The sequence below is a fragment of the Suricata suricatta genome, chromosome X (genome assembly GCF_006229205.1).
Source record: "Suricata suricatta isolate VVHF042 chromosome X, meerkat_22Aug2017_6uvM2_HiC, whole genome shotgun sequence".
NCBI classification, from domain to species: domain Eukaryota; kingdom Metazoa; phylum Chordata; class Mammalia; order Carnivora; family Herpestidae; genus Suricata; species Suricata suricatta.
Genome location: NC_043717.1, coordinates 32425829 through 32443535, shown reverse-complemented (window position 1 = coordinate 32443535; position 17707 = coordinate 32425829). Strand labels below are relative to the sequence as shown.

Genomic DNA, 17707 nt, shown 5'->3' with positions numbered 1-17707 from the left:
GTCCAATCTAAGGACTTCTGCTCATTCCTTGCCCTCCTCTGACGTCTACGTCTCACTTAATGCCACTGACCACTTTTGTCTTCCTGCGATTTCTTCCCCTTTGCCTCCTGCTATCCAACCCTTCTCTTTGTGTTCTTTCTTCACCTTTGCCTTGCTCATGTCTCAAAGGTCTTCCACTCTCTAGTATTTTTTTCTTGACCTTTTTCCAGACTCTACCCTTTCTGCCTGGCTCCTGCCATCATCTCCCATCTACATACCAGTGCCCCTTCCAAATGTATAGCTCCAGCTATACGTTTCTTCCTGTATCCAGGCCCGTGTTGCTACCAACCTACTGGGCATCTGGAACTGGGAATCTTGGAGCTCTTTGCTACCTTCATCGGCAAACCTGTTTCACATCCCTTAGCCCTCTCACGGCCTAGCTGTAAGCCGTTCTCCAAACCCTCCCTCCCCTCCCATGTAATCTCTCTCCGGGCCCTCACCCAGCCCTTGTTTCGTCCCCAGGAGCTCCCGCCTGGCCTACTGGCATGGTTTTTGAGGTCTTTTCCTTTGCCACCAGTCCGACTCCCTGTCGTTCTGTCTGTTTACAGCATTACCGGTTCAATTTCCAACACGAGGATTAGATCAATTAGCTCCCTGATTGAAAGAGTGGCATGATTTGCCATAAGTGCAGCGGACACTAACGTTGCCCCGCCCTCTCACCACAGCCATTTGTGTGGATGTCGCCTCCCAGTGCGCCCTCACTCCAGATAGCCAGTGCCTCTTGGCTCACGGACTGCCCTCAGGCTGCCAGAGCCACTTCACCTGTGCCATGTGACAGCCTAAAGTGCCCTAGAGGCACCAGGGACCAGTGACTGCAGCATTGCGCTAAGGTTGCCCTTAGAGGGAATCTGCTTAGTATGGACCCTTGGCTTGACTTTTGACCTACGCCTCTCCTAGCTCTTTCTGGTCACATCCCCCTAATAAATCATCTTCACAAGAATTCTTGTCTCTGGGTCTGCTTCTGGGGACCTTAACCTAAGACAAGTACTCAGGCATAAAATGAAAACTCCTAAATCTGGAAATCAAGGCCCTTTGAAATCTGGGCCTAACAATGTTTCCAGTTTCATCTTTCTCTGAGTTCCATCTGACACTACGGCCACATCAAGGCCTTGCCTTCCCAGAAAATACCATGTGCTTCTAGACTCCCATGGCTCTGATCGGGTGTTACCCCTTTTGGGCATGTCAATCCAGCTAATCCTTCAAGGTCCAGCAGACATGTGAAGCCTGTTGAAATCCCTCTTCTGGTGCCGCTGCCCCTGGTCCTTTTGTCTCTTTATTTTGTATATTTCCCTGCTACCTCACGTATTGAGTTAACACATGTAAGTCTGTTTCCCACATTCAGATGTGAACTCCCTAAAGCATGGCCAGCGTTTCATTAAGCGTGGCATTCTTGGCGCTGCCCAAAGTACTTGAGCCTTCGTAGGTACTTGTTACGGGCTGAATTGTTCTCAAGTTCTAAATCCCAGTACACTGCAGTGTGATTTTATTGGGAGGTAGGGTTCTGGCAGACGCCATCAAATTAAGATGAGGTTGTGAGGGTGGGCTCTGATCCAATATGAGTGATGTCCTTATAAAAAGGGGAAATTTAGGGTTGCCTGGGTGTCTCAGTCAGTTAAGCTCCCGACTTCGGCTCAGGTCATGATCTTGCAGTTCGTGAGTTGGAGCCTCACGTCTGGCTCTGCACTGACAGCTCAGAACCTGGGGCCTGGTTCAGATTCTGTGTCTCTGTCTCTCTTTGCCCCTTCCCTGCTCGCACTCTGTCTTTTTCTCTCTCAGAATAAATATTTAAAAAATTTTTAATAAAAAAGGGGAAATTTAGATACAGAGATGCGTACCCATGAAGGAGATGAAGGCAGAGATCGGGTGATGCCTCTTTAATTCAAGCGACACCAAAGACTGCCCGCAGACCACCAGAAGCTAGGAGAGAGGCCCTTGGACAGATGCTCCCTTGAGCTGCCCAGACCAACTAACCTTGCTGGGACTTTGATCTTGGACTTCTAGCCTTCAGAACTGTGAGAAGGCACATTTCTGTTGTCGTGAGGCCCTTGATTCAGGGTACTTTGTTACAGCATATGCCAGGAACTGTTCTAAGCCCTATCCAAATATGAATTCCTCTCATCTCCAGAACACGGCTCTGAGGTACATATTGTTACCATCCTGGTTTTACAGAGGAGGAACTTTAGGCACAGAAAGGTTAAGTAACTCATCTGAGGTTGTGGAGTGAGTGAGTCCGATTTGGAAAGGCAGCCTAAGAGCTGACGGAGTCTAAGCGCCTTGCCACTGTGCAGAGCTGAATTAAGATAATTCTTGTAACAACTGTTGCAAAAGAGGTTGTCAGGGAAGAGGTAGGAGGAAGAGGAGGTGGGATGGAGAGGGTAAATGGTCGAATTTCACACAGGTGGTAAGTGGCAGAGATGGAAATCGACCTCTTTTCTCTGATTCCTAATCTAGTCCCCTGTCTACAAAGTAGGAGAGATGGGCCTTGAGAGCAGCCCATGATAAATACTCACATTTGAGAGTCATTGCCACTAGTCTGGGTACCAGCCAGTAAAAACGGGGCAGATAGTTGTTGTCAGGGAGACCCGGCTCCCGGGGAGGGGGGTGCGTGCCGTCGCTGGTTATGGGCTAACAGTGGTCGTGTAAATTTTCATTCTCAGTGAGTGTAACTTCCATGACTGATGGTCATAGGTAGAATTGCTTGGGCTTTAGATTTGTGGACCTGATGCCCATAAACCACATTTTCATATAGAATACATGTCTGAGGAGAAGCGGGCATGTTTTAATCTCGTGAGTTACGGCACTGCCTCCCTCTAAAATCTCTGAGCCAGCCTCCAATGAGTGAAGAGGTCGCTGTGACAAGGGAAAAACCCACCCAATGCCTCCCAGCCTCCCTTCCCCACTCCTTCCTCAGAGACCAGCATTTATTTACTCTGTAGGAGGGGAGGATGTTCTAATAGGTTTTTAAGGGCTCTTGCTGCCTCGGAGTGGCAAGAAGAGAAGAGATGTGCACACGCAATTTTGGCCTCTTCAGTCATGATTCCCAATAGCTGTTGACAGCTGAGTGGTTCGGCAATGAATTTGGTTGCAAAGGATGGTAGTGGTGATAGTGGTGTGCGCATGCGTGTGCGTATTCTACACATCCGTATTCTACACAACCGGGTCGGCTCAGCTTACCTGTACTTTGAATGCTGGGTGACTTTGGGGTTGACTAAGTGGGAGGAAAGAAAGTTGGAGAGCTTCCAGAACAATGAGGCCTCCCGTAAATGGACAGAACATATGGGCCAACAAACACCAGTCACAAACAAGGCTTTTGCCAGGAGGGGGCGCTGTGAAGGCACCAGGTGGTTTGAGGCCCAGTCTGGTACAAACCTTGGCAGGTGTTGATTTGGCGATGGGGTCGCGGTGGTGGGGGTGAGGGGTGCAGAACCAGGTGAGAACCAGAGTGCAATGGGACAGACACACGCAGACGGGCTCATGGGGGCTTGGCTGGGGACCGGGCCAGATGCCAAGAGATATGTTACAGGAGGGCGAGGCAGAAGTCACTCCTGGAGGCAGGAAGGTGATCAGGCAGCAGGGATGTTGAAAGAAACAGGGAGCAGGCTTGGGAGGGGGGATGGGAGGGGTGGGTGGGGGCTGACTGCAGCTTTGCCTTTGAGAGGTGGCCAGAAAAGCACTGAGCCAGGTAGAAAGACCTCCAGAGGTTTCCTCTCCTGGAAGGATGTCTTTTTTTTTTTTTAAGTTTATTTATTTTTCAGAGACAGAGACAGAGTGCAAGAGGGGGAGGGACAGAGAGGGAAAGGGAGACATAGAATCCGAAGCAGGCTCCAGGCTCTGAACTGTCAGCACAGACTCTGATGCGGGGCTCGAACCCATGAACCGTGAGATCATGACCTGAGCCAAAGTTGGACGCTTAACCGACGGAGCCACCTACGTGTCCCTCACTGGAAGGACTTCCATTGTTGTTGGGGGGAACCTTTTGTGGTTGTGTTACCCCAAGGGACCTACATGCCTTGACCTTGAGGTCATCCCATTCTTGCCCTGACTCCCAGGGCATCGCCTTCTCTTGGTTTGGCTATCCCTCCTTTCGTGGCTCCTGCTTGACCCCACCCCACTCTCTCACTTTCACAGTGCCTAGGACTCCCCCAGCCCTTCTTTTCTGTCTACACCTCTTCCCCAGGTGACCTCATGCAGTCTCGTGGCACTGAGTCTCTCCCCAGGGACGGCCTGAATGCTGTCTGCATGGTAGGCATCCCCGCCGGGACACTGGACAACACGTGACACTCAGCCACACTCTCCATCAGCCCGGACTCGAGCCTTTCTGCCCACGGTCTTCTGTATCTCCCTTGGGTAGCCCCAGCCCTGCAGCTGCTCAGGCCCCAAACCTCAGGTCCATGGCTAACCGTGTCCTCTCATCCACCCTTGCTGACAGTCCCGGCCACTGCCTGCCCTCACCGGGATCCTAGCAGTAGCCTTCTAAATGACTGTCCTTAATGCCTGTTCTCAACCAAAATGCTCCTTTAGAACACGTCAGACCACATCACTTCATCGTTCACTACCTTCCATCGGCCCCCAATCTCACCCCAAGTAAAGTCAAAGCCATCAAGTGGCTTCCATGGGCTTCCATGATCTCTCCTCCTCACACTGCCCCATGACTTCCTTGCCTGCCCTCAACAGCCAGACACTGCCCATCGTTGGAGCAGTCTCCTTCCTCGCCTTCAGGACTTGACCCAAGAGTCACCTTCTCAGTGACACCTTCCCGGACCACTCCGTTACCGCAACCCTATTGTTCTTCACTCTCCTTCTCTCCCTCACCCCCTTCCTGTTTTATTTCTGTCCATAGCACTTTACCAACTTGCTCTATATTTTTACTCCCTTGATAGAATGTAGGCCCTAGGAAGGCAAAAGTCTGGATTGCTTGGTTCACTATTGAATCCTTAGTACCTAGAATAGGGTCCAGAACACATTAAGGTGCTTAATAAAAATGTATTGACTGCACAAAATTAATTTACCTCCTTGGGTATTATTCTCTGCTGTTAGTGTTCAGTGTGTTTTTCTCTCCCTCCCTTCTTTCCTCCTTCCCTCTCTCCCTTCCTTCCCCCCTTCCTCCTCCTCCTCCGTGCTCTCTTGTGCTTACTCTCTTTCTTAACTAAATGGTTTACTACACCTCAATTTCTATAGTGCCTTACAGTTTTTTAATACGTTCTGTCTTAGACCATTGGGGCTGCTGCAATACCACAGACTGGGTGGTTTATAATCAACTGGAATTTATTTCTCACTGCTCTGGAGGATGGAAGTCCAAGATCAAGGCGTCACCAGATTCGGTGTCCGGTGGGGGCCTGCTTCCTCAGAGACGGCCATGTTCTCTCTGTGTCCTCACACTGCAGAAGGGGCAAGGGAGCTCTCTTAGGGTCTGTTTCATAAGGCACTAATCTCCCTCAAGAGGGTACTACCCTCACGACCTACTCACCTCCCAAAGGCCCTCCCAAAATCATTCCATTGGGCATTGCCTTTCGACACTCCAATATTGGGGTGGGGGGGGGAACCTATCACTCTATAGAAACCTCTCACACACATGATCTCATTTAACCTTGACAACAGCCCTCTGAGGCCCACAGGGCGAGTTCTTCCATCCTCCTCTGATTGAGGGGTCGGCCTTGGACAAAAGAAAATGCAGCAGGTGCTCTAATGTTCCCCAGTTTATTGTCTTGGCTCAGGTGTAGGGCTGTTCACAGCTGTTTCCCTCCAGCACCTGCCTCTCCTTGTTTTTCTGCCCCGGGCATGCTCAGTTGAGCACAGGAGCAAACAGGAAGTGCAGCGAAGTTAACGGCCTCAGGGCAGCCCTCAGCACCCGAGGGCTAGGAGTTGGTAAATGTTATGAACTAAATATTCGTGTCCCCCTCACCGACTAAATTCATACGTCGAAGCCCTAACTTCCAATGTGATTGTATTTGGTGGTGGGGTCTTTGAGAGCAGATTAGGTTTAGATAGGGTCATCAGGTTGGGCCCCCAAGATGGAATTCGTGTCTTTATAAGAAAAGAGATCAAAGCTCTCTCTCTACCATGTGAATGAAGGTAAAAGCAAGAAAGATGTCTGCAAGCCAGGAAGAGGGCCCTCACCAGGAACCAAATCTGCTGGCACCTCGATCTTCGACTTTCCAGACTCCAGAGCTCTAAGAAATAAATATCTGCTGTTGAAGCCACTCAGTCTATAGTATTTTGTTATGGCAACGCAAGTCAGTGGATAAATGCCCAGCCTTCTTGTCCTCTGGTGAGATGATTCTAAGGCATGTTCTGCAGGGTTTCTGGGAGGTTCTCTGTGGGGATCGAATCCCAGTTGCCCATGGGGATAATTTTCTCATTTACACCTTTTTGTTGGCTTCTTTCCCTTTCCCGGTCCCTCGCTATGGTTCCTGGCTCATCTCTTAAACCACCAGCACCTGAGACTTTTCTCAAGCTCCCCTTCTGGGAGCACCTGTTATGGACTAAATGTTTGTGTCCCCACCCCCAATGCATACGCTAAAACCTGACCCCGGATGTGATGGCATTAGGAGGTGGGACCTTTGGGAACTAATTAGGTCATGAGGCTAGAACCTTCCTGAACAGGATTAGTGCTTTTATAAAAGAGATCCCAGGGGTGTCTGGGTGGCTGAGTCAGTTTAACGTCTGACTCTTGATTTCAGCGCAGGTCATGAGTTCAAGGTTCGTGTGATAGAGCCCCATGTCAGGCTCTGTGTTGACAGCATGGAGCCTGCTTGGGGTCCTCTCTCTCTCTCTCTCTCTCTCTCTCTCTCTCTCTCTCTCTCGCTCTCTCTCTGCCCGTCCCTGCTTGCATGCTCTTTCTTTCTCTCTCTCAAAGTAAATAAAAATAAAAATAAAATAAAAGAATAAAAGAGATCCCAGAGAGCTCTCTTGCCCCTTCCTGCATGTGAGGATATGGTGGGTCCTCACAAGACATGGAATCCGCCAACACCCGGACCTTGGACTTCCCAGCCTCCAGCACTGTGAGGAGTAACAGTGACTATTGTTTGTAAATCACCCAGTCCACGACACACCCATGACACATGAAGACTGACCAGGGAGGGGACCAGGTTTACTGAGGATACCAAGAGACCCCTCCGTGACCCTGGACGAGAACTGTCAGGTTGCCCAAATAAATACGGGATGCCCAGTTACATTTGGATGTCACCTAAATAATGGAGGTTTTCGGATACGTGTGTCATATATACGCTCTTGGGGGTATATTTACACTAAACAAATTTCGTTGTTTATCTGAAAATCAAATTTAACTGGGGGTCCTGCATCTTATCTGGGAACCTGAACCGTGGCTGGAAATAAGGGTGAACTAATTAGGAAACTGGAAATGATTACGGAGGCCTGGCTTGTGTGACTGTGGGCTGGATATGGAGATCTGTGAACCTTTAACCCTTAACCTATCTAATCTGCGGGTGGCTTGCGTCCTGTCATCCCCTTGGCCGCCCGACACAGCGGTGGGGGCAAACACACCCCGAAGAGGTTAAGGGGACGGCCACACCCCCCGGGATCTGTCCCCTGGGGTGAAAACCCTACCGCCCGTCGAGGCAGCGAGCCCGAGAAATTTCCCAGGAGCAGCGGCCACAGTCGGGGCTGACAGGGCCCGTGTGTCATCATGGAGCCGATAGTCGAAAATGGAAAGTTTTAGTCACACTCTTTTCATTGGCTGTCATCTGTGTGACAACGGTGAAATCGTGCTGCAGGGGGGCTGGCCGACCTGCTACGAAGTCACTACCTCCCCAGTCAGCCAGGGGCTGAGGCCTGCAGCTGCCAACAAGCTGGGCTGGGGGCCTGCCCGGGGTGGGCGCCAGGCTCCTGGGTTCCGGGCGCCGGCGGCAGGCCTCTGCCCCGTCTACGCACGTCACAGATGTCACTGGCCCACGTAGCACACGCACAGCTCACTGAAGCAGCGGGGACTCCGCTGACAGATGAGGAGACTGAGGCGCACTAACTCACCCTGCTGGGCACGGAAGATCCGGCGTCCGGACCCAGGCGGCATGACAGCCAGGCCACTGCTCCCAGTCCCTGTGACCCGGGCCCCAGAACTGAACTTGGAACTGTGAGATAGCGTGCAAAAAGGGCCCAGCAGAAGGCCAGTGCCCAGGAGTCCGTCCCTGCCCCCGACGCTGATTTACAGTTATCTCTACTTCCACCTCCCGTACTCCCTGAGGACACCTGGGCAGCGCAGGCCAACTCTTCAATCCACGACTTGCAGACCAAGAGTTGGTCCCGGGACCAGAAGTAGGCGTGGGGTCTCCCGAAAGACGAGCCTCTGGCAACCAAGTCACATGAAGCCAAGCTCCAGGCAGGAGCAAATCAAAACAGCCTTGGACAGGGGAAAGAGCCTTTCTGCTGTTCAAGGTATATCTGTGCTGACATGGGGTGCTGGCACTGCTTTGGGTTTTCTTGCCCCTCCGTTTACAACCAGCTGTGAAGCCCTCATGTGGGGGCTGGGAACTTGCCAACCGGGGCAAGATGGGGAAAGGGGGAGGGTGGGCCCCTCTGTGGCAGATGCTGTCGATGCCCTCCTCTGTTCCCTGGTGGGGTCTACCCAGCTCCCAACTGCCACGGTCTGCCAGCACCTCTTCACTCGATGGCTTTCTAGAAACCGTGCCCCACCACCGTGCCTGTGTGCACAGAGGAGCCACCCCATGCCCACACACCCTCAAACAAGGACTAGCCCGAGTTGGTGTAAAAATAGCCCAGTTCCAGGGCATCTGGGTGGCTCAGTCGGTTGAGCATCCGACTTTGGCTCCGGTCATGATCTCGAGGTTCACAAGTTGGAGCCCCGCATTGGGCTCTGTGCTGACAGCTCGGAGCCTGGAGCCTGCTTCGGATTCTGTGTTGTCTCCCTCTCTCTCTGCCCCTCCCCCCTTGCACTCTGTTTCTCTCTCTGTCAAAAATAAATAAACATTAAAAAAAATAGCCCAGCTCCATGGTGCGGGGGTGGTGAGGTGGGGGTGGAGTTACGCTTGTAACTTGGGAGGTCCGTTTCTACATCACTGTTACTCAAAGTGTGGTGCCCGAATGGGTGACAAGCTGCAAAACGTTCATTACTCATCCCCTTCCGGGTAAGTACTCCAAGAGAGAATCAGCAGTCGGGAAATTTCAGAGCAATTTGACATTGCTGTGACATCTGTATTGTCTTTTACAAAAGGGCTTAAATAGATTGATGACGCCACCAAACGACCTGGTCCTTGACCCAGATACCTTGACAAACACTGTTCTCGCTCTTTCCTGGTTTTCCCAGTGGGATAAAGCGCCACTTGGCCATTCTGCCAGCTGGCGTGATAGCGCACCTGTTATTGGCTGCCTTCCCTTCCCTGCCTCCCTGCCTCCCTCCCCTCCCAGTGTTTCTCGCATTTCCCAGATAAAGGACTGGCACTCATTTCTGTGTGTCTGGGTCGGCTTCTGGGACAACACGAACTCAGACACCCTCCATTGGTGAGTGTATTCAGCTGCCCACGCCGCCATCCAAGGTGAGCCACTGGGGACTCCTCGACCCTTTCCCCAAGGAGTTAAGTAGCCGTTAAGGATGATAAAGTTATCTGCCCGCTTCCGCGTTTCTGCCCACTTTCATGGCCTGAGGTCAAGGCCGTTGCCCTTGCTGGCCTTTGCTTCTCCGGGGTCACATATACTGTCCAGGGCTGACGGAAGACATGCTTTCAGGCACTTGGCAGCCAAGAATTGCTGATATCCTGGCTAATATTGAATGCCCCCCACTTCACCTCCGAGACCGGCTCTTACAGGGCCGAGGCAGCTTCAAGGTAAAGGTCTGAAGCATTAATTTATAGGCCAGAATGGCAGGTCAGGAAAACCTGTTCTTTTTCTGAAGTCACTTCTGCGTGCACATGGAATGCTTTTGTTCAGATACAAAGCGTCCAGGCGCAGTCTTTTATGCCCTGAATCATTTCCATGTGGCTCAGGACCGCCCTGGACTTGAACGCTATTATCCCTCTGCTTGTTAGACTGCGCTCTATCCCGGGCTTGCTCCTTGGTTGTTTACGGATTTCTCAATCTGCCTGCTTGGGCTGAAAGAGGCCCTGCCGCCCATAAAAATCCCAAAGTTCTAAATCATTTCTCTCTCTCTCTTTCTCTCTCTCTCATCCCCAGGATTCCCAGAGCCCAGAATTAAAACCATCTTGAAACCTAATTTTTCCTTCTGCATTTAGCGACATATTTCCCTTTGCCTTTGTGGTGTGCTTATGTAGGCACTTTAGACATCCTGTTGGCCATTAGCCCCCCGCTCCCCCCCGCCCCGGTGCCCTGCTCCGCTCAAGGGGCTCTGGTGTCGAATGATTTAGGCCCTCCTGACCTGGCCCAGGCTGGGGGCAGCAGGCCAGTTGCCCACACATGCGCACTGCCTCTTGTAAATGCGTTCAGTTCTGGGGTTTGGGGTGCTGGCATTAAAGACCGCTCATTTTGAGATCCCTAGCCCAAGGGCATGGGTGAGCTTGGCACCACGCAAAGGACCATGGCACTGCCCAGGAGTGTGGCTGCCTCACTGTGGCTGGTGGACACTCAACGGTGGTCAGCGAGAGCAGGTTAGGAAGCGGGAAGAGGCCAGAGCGACCAGCTGCCTGGGTTTGAACACTGTGTCTACCCTTTACTAACTGTGTGGCTTTGATAGGTAATCTGACTTCTCTGGGCTTACTTTCCTGGACTGTAAAAAGGGTGATGATATACTAAGAGTGCCTACCTTATAGAATGGGTCCGAAGATACATGAAATGTTCACTGCCTTGTACTATTAGCTATACTACTAGTCCACCACTCTATGATATTAACTAGAAGTGACAGAGAGAAAATAGGACTTAAAGCAGACCTCAGTGATCAGAAAAGTCTTCCTGGAAGAGGGGGCCTGCATCAGGCATGGAAGGACAGGCGAGGGGATATGAATTGCCGTGGTCAGAGAGCAGGCTGATTGTAATGTCCAAAGATGGTGGCCAATGTCTCCTAAATCACAGGTTCTTCCATTGAGAGGTGGGGGTCTCCGTCTCTTCTCCTTGAACATGGGGCGAGGGGCTTGCTTCGGTCAAGCAGTCAACTAGTGTTGACTTCCAAGGCTGGGTCATGAAAGGCCACGCAGTTTCCACTTTGTCCCTGGATCACGTGCCCTTGGAGTCCAGAGTCTGACGGCTCTGAGGCTGCTATGCCTTGAGGGGGCCCAGGCTCTGTGAACTTCCTCCAGTAGGTAGAAGTCACCCCTGGCCTTTGAGCCTTCTCTGCTGGGGCTTCAGACGGCCCGGAGCAGAGACAAACTGTTTCTGCTGGGACCTGTCCAGATTCTGGAGCCACACAATCCATGAGTGTAACAACACGATTTTTGTTGCAAGCTGCTAGGTTTGGGAGTACTTTGTTATGCCTGGAGCAAGAAGTGACAGGGCAGCTCTGGTGGCAGAGCCAACGTGAGTGCCGTCTCACTGTAGGAGTTATGGTGAGCAGCCTGGGGGGTGAGGGGCGGTAAGGACAGTGAAGAAGGGAACTGTGCGACCTGGGGCCTGTTCTCTCCAGCCCCTACCCTACACTAGCCCATCCGCCTGGAGCAGGCAGGTACGATGGAAGGTGAACTGAACGTGAACCATATCAGCTTGTGAAATCATCTGCACTAATTGAGGAATGCTCATCTTGGTTCCATTCATTCTTGGACAGGGTGAAAATGGCAATGAATTTTAGATAAATAATAGGAATGAAATTCATAAAAATTTCATATAAAATCCCTATGAAGTAAATGAAAAAGCCTTGAGAACTGACATGTAGCAGTACCCATTTGTCTCAAGGAGTCAATAGTTGGTCTTGGGTCGGTTGGCATGGGAGTCAGTCTGTCTGAGTGCAAAGCCTGCTTTTGCCATTTATAGTTGTGTGCCCTCGGGCAGACTACTTAACCTCTTTGAGCCTTTTTGGTCACACTGTAGTTTAGGGTTAAGTGTGGCTATTGGGGATCCCTGTCATATGAAGTGGGAGACACAGGCTTAGCAGAACATATGGAGGTGACAACCTTGCTTCCTCTCTGCTCTGGGTCTCAGGGTGGGTCAGACTATATGAGGTCTCTCAGGATGGTGCCAGTAGCCTGGGCATTCAGCCCTCACCCACCCTCACAGCATCTCTTATCCATGCGATTGATTCAGCTTTGGGTTCATATCTCTACGCAGTGTGAGAGGCCGACAGGAGATCACAAGTCAGACAGGGCCCCGGCTTCCCTCTTTCTCCTCTTGCGCTCTTCCCTCGTCCAGCAACAAATCAAATGCTCTCATGCGTGGCAATGACTGCGACAGTGAGTATATATTTGCAAGAAGACATTCACATTAGCAAGGCTTAGGCCCCAGGACAACCTGTCTGTGAAGACTCCTTATATAAGTACAATGCTAAGCTCATTTATTAGTTACCTACTGCTGCGTAACAAAATATCCCCAAACATAGCAATGTAAGACAACAGTTTTCTTTTTTTTAGTTTCTTTAAAAATTTTTTGTAACTTTTATTTATTTTTGAGAGACAGAGCATGAATGGGGCAGGGGGCAAAGAGAGAGGGAGACCCAGAATCCAAAGCAGGCTCCAGGCTCTGAGCTGTTAGCACAGAGCCCAATGTGGGGCTTGACCTCGTGAACCCTGAGATCATGACCTGAGCCAAAGTCGAATGCTTAACCAACTGAGCCACCCAGGTGCCGTAGTAGTTGGATTTCTTACATGGTGGCTGACTAACCCAGGAGTACAAACGTCACAGCTGCTAGGCTTTCTCCCTGGGAGTGGTTCCCTGTCACTTCTGATTCTGTCCTCTGAGTCACTTTTCCTTTTCCATACTAAGGATTTCTGTTTACAGCCAAGGTGCTCCCTCAGTGTGCTTCTTCCCTTGAGGGAGTTGAAAGCTTAGAGGCCTCAGTCTATTTTCAACTGTCTCGGTCCTCTTAGTCCAAGCCAATGTGATTCTGCTCAAAACTTAGGGGGCTTCCTCTATATCAAGTTTAAAAATGTGCTCCATTAAACAAAAGTCGCACCCACCAGTTTTGTTGAGACAGACCCGTCTCTAGTTCTGGGTGCATGGCAGGGCATTGGGCTGCATTCTTACCCTTCTTAGAAAGCATTTTGTCTATTTGAGGTGGTCTACAAGGCACTGCGTGAAATCTTTTGAGAATTTAGCCAAGGATCCTATGGCTGTACCGTCGATCTGATCTTACCTTGAAGCCACTTGTCGTTAGCAGCCTGGATGCTAGTCATTACTTTGAGACTCCTTTGCCAAAAATGACCAGGGATGGAGGATAGTTTTTTTTGTTTTCTGTTTTTCTGTTTGTTTGTTTCTTTGTTTGGTTTTGTTTGGTTTTCTTTTAATTTGAGCTCAGCAAGTTTGGGCTTCTTTACATTTTGTCTGAATTCTGCTTGAAAGTGGACTAGTTTTGTCTTTGGGTCTTTCTCTGTCTATATTTTATTTCTTCTCATCTACTGCTCCAATTGTTAGCGACTGTGATCGCAGAAATTCTGGACAAAGAGGAGAGGAGAGCACCACTGTGGCACCAGGGACTAACCATGTTTATTAGGACCTATTACATCAACACGTATTGAATTGTGGTACGCAGGCCATAGGAGTCCACATCATTTTGCTGCTTGGTAAAAACTCACATTTCTAAGCCTCTGATCAGACCCACGGGCTTTGAGGCACGAATCTACATTCCTACGGACATGCTAATGTCCACTACGTACAAAAACAGTTCCTTACGCCAGGCTCTGTGGGCATCCATTTGTTTCCCCCGCTTGTGTCTGGGTCCCGGTCCCAGACCCGATCTGATCTCTCCACTTCTCCTTTTCCCCTCTGTGTGGATCATCTGAGGCCACAAACAGACGGCTGCCCAGAGAGAGTGTGCGCTTAAAAAAGGGACCGTTTACAGTGGCCTGGGCAGGGTTAAACGTTACCAACGATGCCTATGGCCAAGTCGCAATGGGGAGTGGGGAGCCGCCATCACCATGAGGAAGGGTAATTAGAAGTGATCTGAACTTGGAGACCTCAATATCATTTGGCCTGTTCTCTATAGAGAACCTTTAGTGTCTCTGGGCCCTGGGCTGGGGTTCTGGACGGTGGGTAGGGTCCCTGCTGAGTGGGACCAGATGGGGATGAGGCATGTCCCTCTTTAACAGGTGGCCCCAGGGCCAAGGAGAAAGGCTGGCCCCAGTAGTCCTCAGTCTCTCTTGCGTGCTGTGTTTCCAGGATTTGCCTGTCTTTGGCAGTCCCGGAGGCCCTCCTGGCTAGACAGGAAGAGGAGCTAATAAATGAATTCACACTAAGGTGCTCATGGAAAAAGTTACTGGCAGGGGCTCCAGAGACTCTTGAAATCAGCCCCCCCGCTTCTGCTTTTCTAGGAGTCCCACGTCAGGCGTGTTCCCCAGGAGGCTTTCCAATGTTCCTGCTTATGGAAACTCCATGAGGGAAGGGCTATTTTCGTCTCTTGTTCGCTGGTGTTCTCCCACAGGCTGACCCTGAGAAGAGCTCTGCACGCGTTCGGCGAACGAACGAATGAAGAATGAATGAATGAACGCAACCCGGCCTCAGGCATGGGGCTCCTGCTAAAGCGAGAACCGCTCGGCGCCTGGCCCCTCCCCTTCAGGCTTCCCAGTGGCCCGCCTGGAATTGAGCTGAAAAATGATTTTTCATACACGTCGCCCTCATTATAACATCATCCCTCAGAGCGAAGCTCTCTGACCACCCTGAAGACCTGTATTTAATGTGATGAAAGGTGATTTAATGGAGTCGAGGAGAGCGGAGCAGAAAGTGGACAGCGTTTCAGAATGGCGGAGCATGCTGTCCCTCCGAGGGGAAGGAGAAAAGGAAATAGAAAAAGGGGGGAGGAATCCAGCACCCCACCCTCAGAAGACCCTGGAATAAGATGTTTTGGTCAGCTCCACTGGAAGGCCAAAATGAAAGCCTGGTAAGCTTAGAGCCCTCCCCTCTCTGGAGCAGATAACTAACTTACCATTTATTTACCTTGGAGCTGATTATGTACTGGGTTGAGGCAGGCAGGGAGATTTTATTGACATTTGGTCTCCCTTCACACATTTTGCGACAGCCAGACATCAGGGACTGAGCTGCAGGATATTAAAGGATTTGGAAAAGTTATCAAGGAATGGGACATATTTATCAAAGCCACAGTGATATTAGAAAGCTGGGCGGCTTCCACACCTGGGTCTGGTACTTGATTAAAAAAATAATAATGATTCATCCTCTGGCTGCCTTTCGCACCTGGGCAAAGACTGAGAAGTTGTGCAGGACCACCCTTGGCCAGGGATTTGCACAAAAAGATCCTCTTTGGGTCTGGCGGAACACCGTGAGCCTGCGCCCACGCTCACACACGGCAGGTGTGATAAGGTCATGAGTCCCTCCTGCAGCTCCTAGCGCCGTGCTCCCCAGCCTCCCCTGGGCCGGGCAGGGGTCCTCCATGCGTGTTTTATTTCCCACAGACGGCTATGGAGAGTTGTTGATGGCTGGTTGGTGTAAAAGGGACCGTGTGAAGGGTCTGCGGCTGTTCCAACCACTGCATTTCTGGGGAATGGCAATTATGTAACGCAGACACTCCACCTTCTGAGCGCTCGCGGGGAAGAATATACCACGAGTCACCTCTATTTAGCTCTCCCCCAAATTTTTCCACATGAATTATTCAGTGTATGACTGTTTCAATATGTCTGTCTTAAAAAAAAATCCTGGATGAACTTAAGCAGCAAGAGGAAGTGTCCCGCATTGCAAAAATGATAGCCACCTGCATATTTCTCTTCAAGGGAAGGTCCTGAGTGCACTTGCTCAGGTAAAAATGCCACCAGTAGCAAGGACTGACCAACGACCACCAGGATCCACGGGGTTAATCCGGGTTTTGCCACCTGATTCCGATCCATCAGTCCTGGCTATAAATTGCTTATGTGTCTCGGTGGTAAAAAGCAAATATAAATTTTCAAAAAATTTAACCTTGCATGGTATATAAAGAGAATACATAATATTCTCAGGCATAAATATGTCTCAAGACAAACTCATTGTGTATACCCAGAATACATAATGGATCTCACCGAGACGTATTTTTCCCCTAGCAGGGAAAAGCCAGAATTTTCCAGCAAACCACGTCTCATCTCAGTGTCTCCGACCTCGGGCTGTCCACCCATGGGATCTCTGAGGACTCTCAGTGCCCTTTTAGAATGACACAAAGCGCAGGTGAGGAAGAAGAAGTCTGGCTGACAGTGGGGGATGGGAGATCTGGGCTTTGGCGTGCTCTTGGGGACCTTGGCCAAATCACTTAGTTCACAGGACTGGGCTCCGCTTTAACAGAGGGGGCTGATCCACAAACTGATTTCTAAGGCAGCGTTCCTCAAACTTGAGTGGGTGTGCATGACCCCTAGGGTCTTGTGAAAAACGCAGATTCTGGATGGGTCAGTCTGGGGTGGGGCCTGGGATTCTGCATTTCTAGCAGCCCGGCACGTGATGCTGCTGCTGGGCTGAGAACCACACCGTGAGTAGCCAGGGTCAAGGCTCCTTTATGAATCTGCTGATCTAGGGCCATGACTGTCAGCCTTGGCTGCACATTGCAATCACCTGGGGAGCTTTAAAAAAATGTCATCGCCCGGACCACATCGCAGACCAATTAAATCTGAATCTTCGGGGTCCAGCCCAGGCAACAGTATTCATTCTTTAAAGTTCCCCAAGTGACTAGGGCCGGTCGAAGGCTCCACAGGGCTCCACGCACGGAACCAGTTCCTCTGAGGTTTGTCACCCACGTTGGCTAGCTTGTGACGATCATTGAATAGAGCAGATGCAATTCTCTGACACAGTGGTCTGCGCTGCAACCGTGTCCCAGAGTCGCGGGGCCCTGCCTGAATGGCGAGGGGCTCTTTTCTCCCGGAGACAGAGGGGGATGGGTCCACAGACTTTTACAAGCTGAGACCGATGGAATGTTTTTCTTCGTAATGCTTCTTTACTAAAGGCCAGATTCGTGGTTTGCAAACGCAGATGCCTACATGGGCCCAGGTGGGCAGCACGAATCATAAATCAGAGCAAGATGTTTGCATATGTAAATATGCAGGTGTATTTTGCCCTTCCTCAAAGAATCATGCTCCTTCCACATTTTTCTTAAAACTCAAGGCCATCTTTTCCTTCATTTTCCTTTTCCTTTTTGATGGAGATGAGTACAAGAGAAAGATCTGGCTACTCCAAGGCATTCCATAGGGCAAGTTCTGGGGCAAAGTCGGGCTTAGGCAAGGCCTGAGGTTTGTACAAATGCACAATACTTGTTTTACTGTTGCAAATATACAAAACCGTACCACTGTGAACATATATTGTGGTCTATGCCTGAGGATGTGGGAAGGGGTCTGAGCACATGAGGAAGGACCCTGATGTTTCAGCTTCATTGCTTCTCAAAATATCCACTTCTTGCACAAGCCAGGGATAAAAGACAGCACAGATGGAGTCCTCGCACACAGCACGGTGCACCGCAGACCAAACTGTACAGTCAACACACACACACACACACACACACACACACACACACATTGATGAAATGGATGGGGACGTTTTATTCAAACAGACCACGGGAAAGATGAGACCCTCTCCTTGTGACCTTGAACTCCCTACTCAATGTGTGGTCCACAGACCAGCAGCCTCAGCATTCCCTTGGAGC

General features: G+C 50.6%; 1 long non-coding RNA gene across 1 annotated transcript; it reads left to right on the top strand.

Annotated features, from left to right (window-relative positions):
- Positions 1 to 9470: 9470 nt before the first annotated feature.
- On the top strand, positions 9471 to 17360 carry LOC115284319. The gene is made up of 3 exons (XR_003905154.1): positions 9471 to 9548; positions 14525 to 14980; positions 16128 to 17360. It is a non-coding gene; the product is annotated as an uncharacterized LOC115284319 (long non-coding RNA).
- Positions 17361 to 17707: the final 347 nt, after the last annotated feature.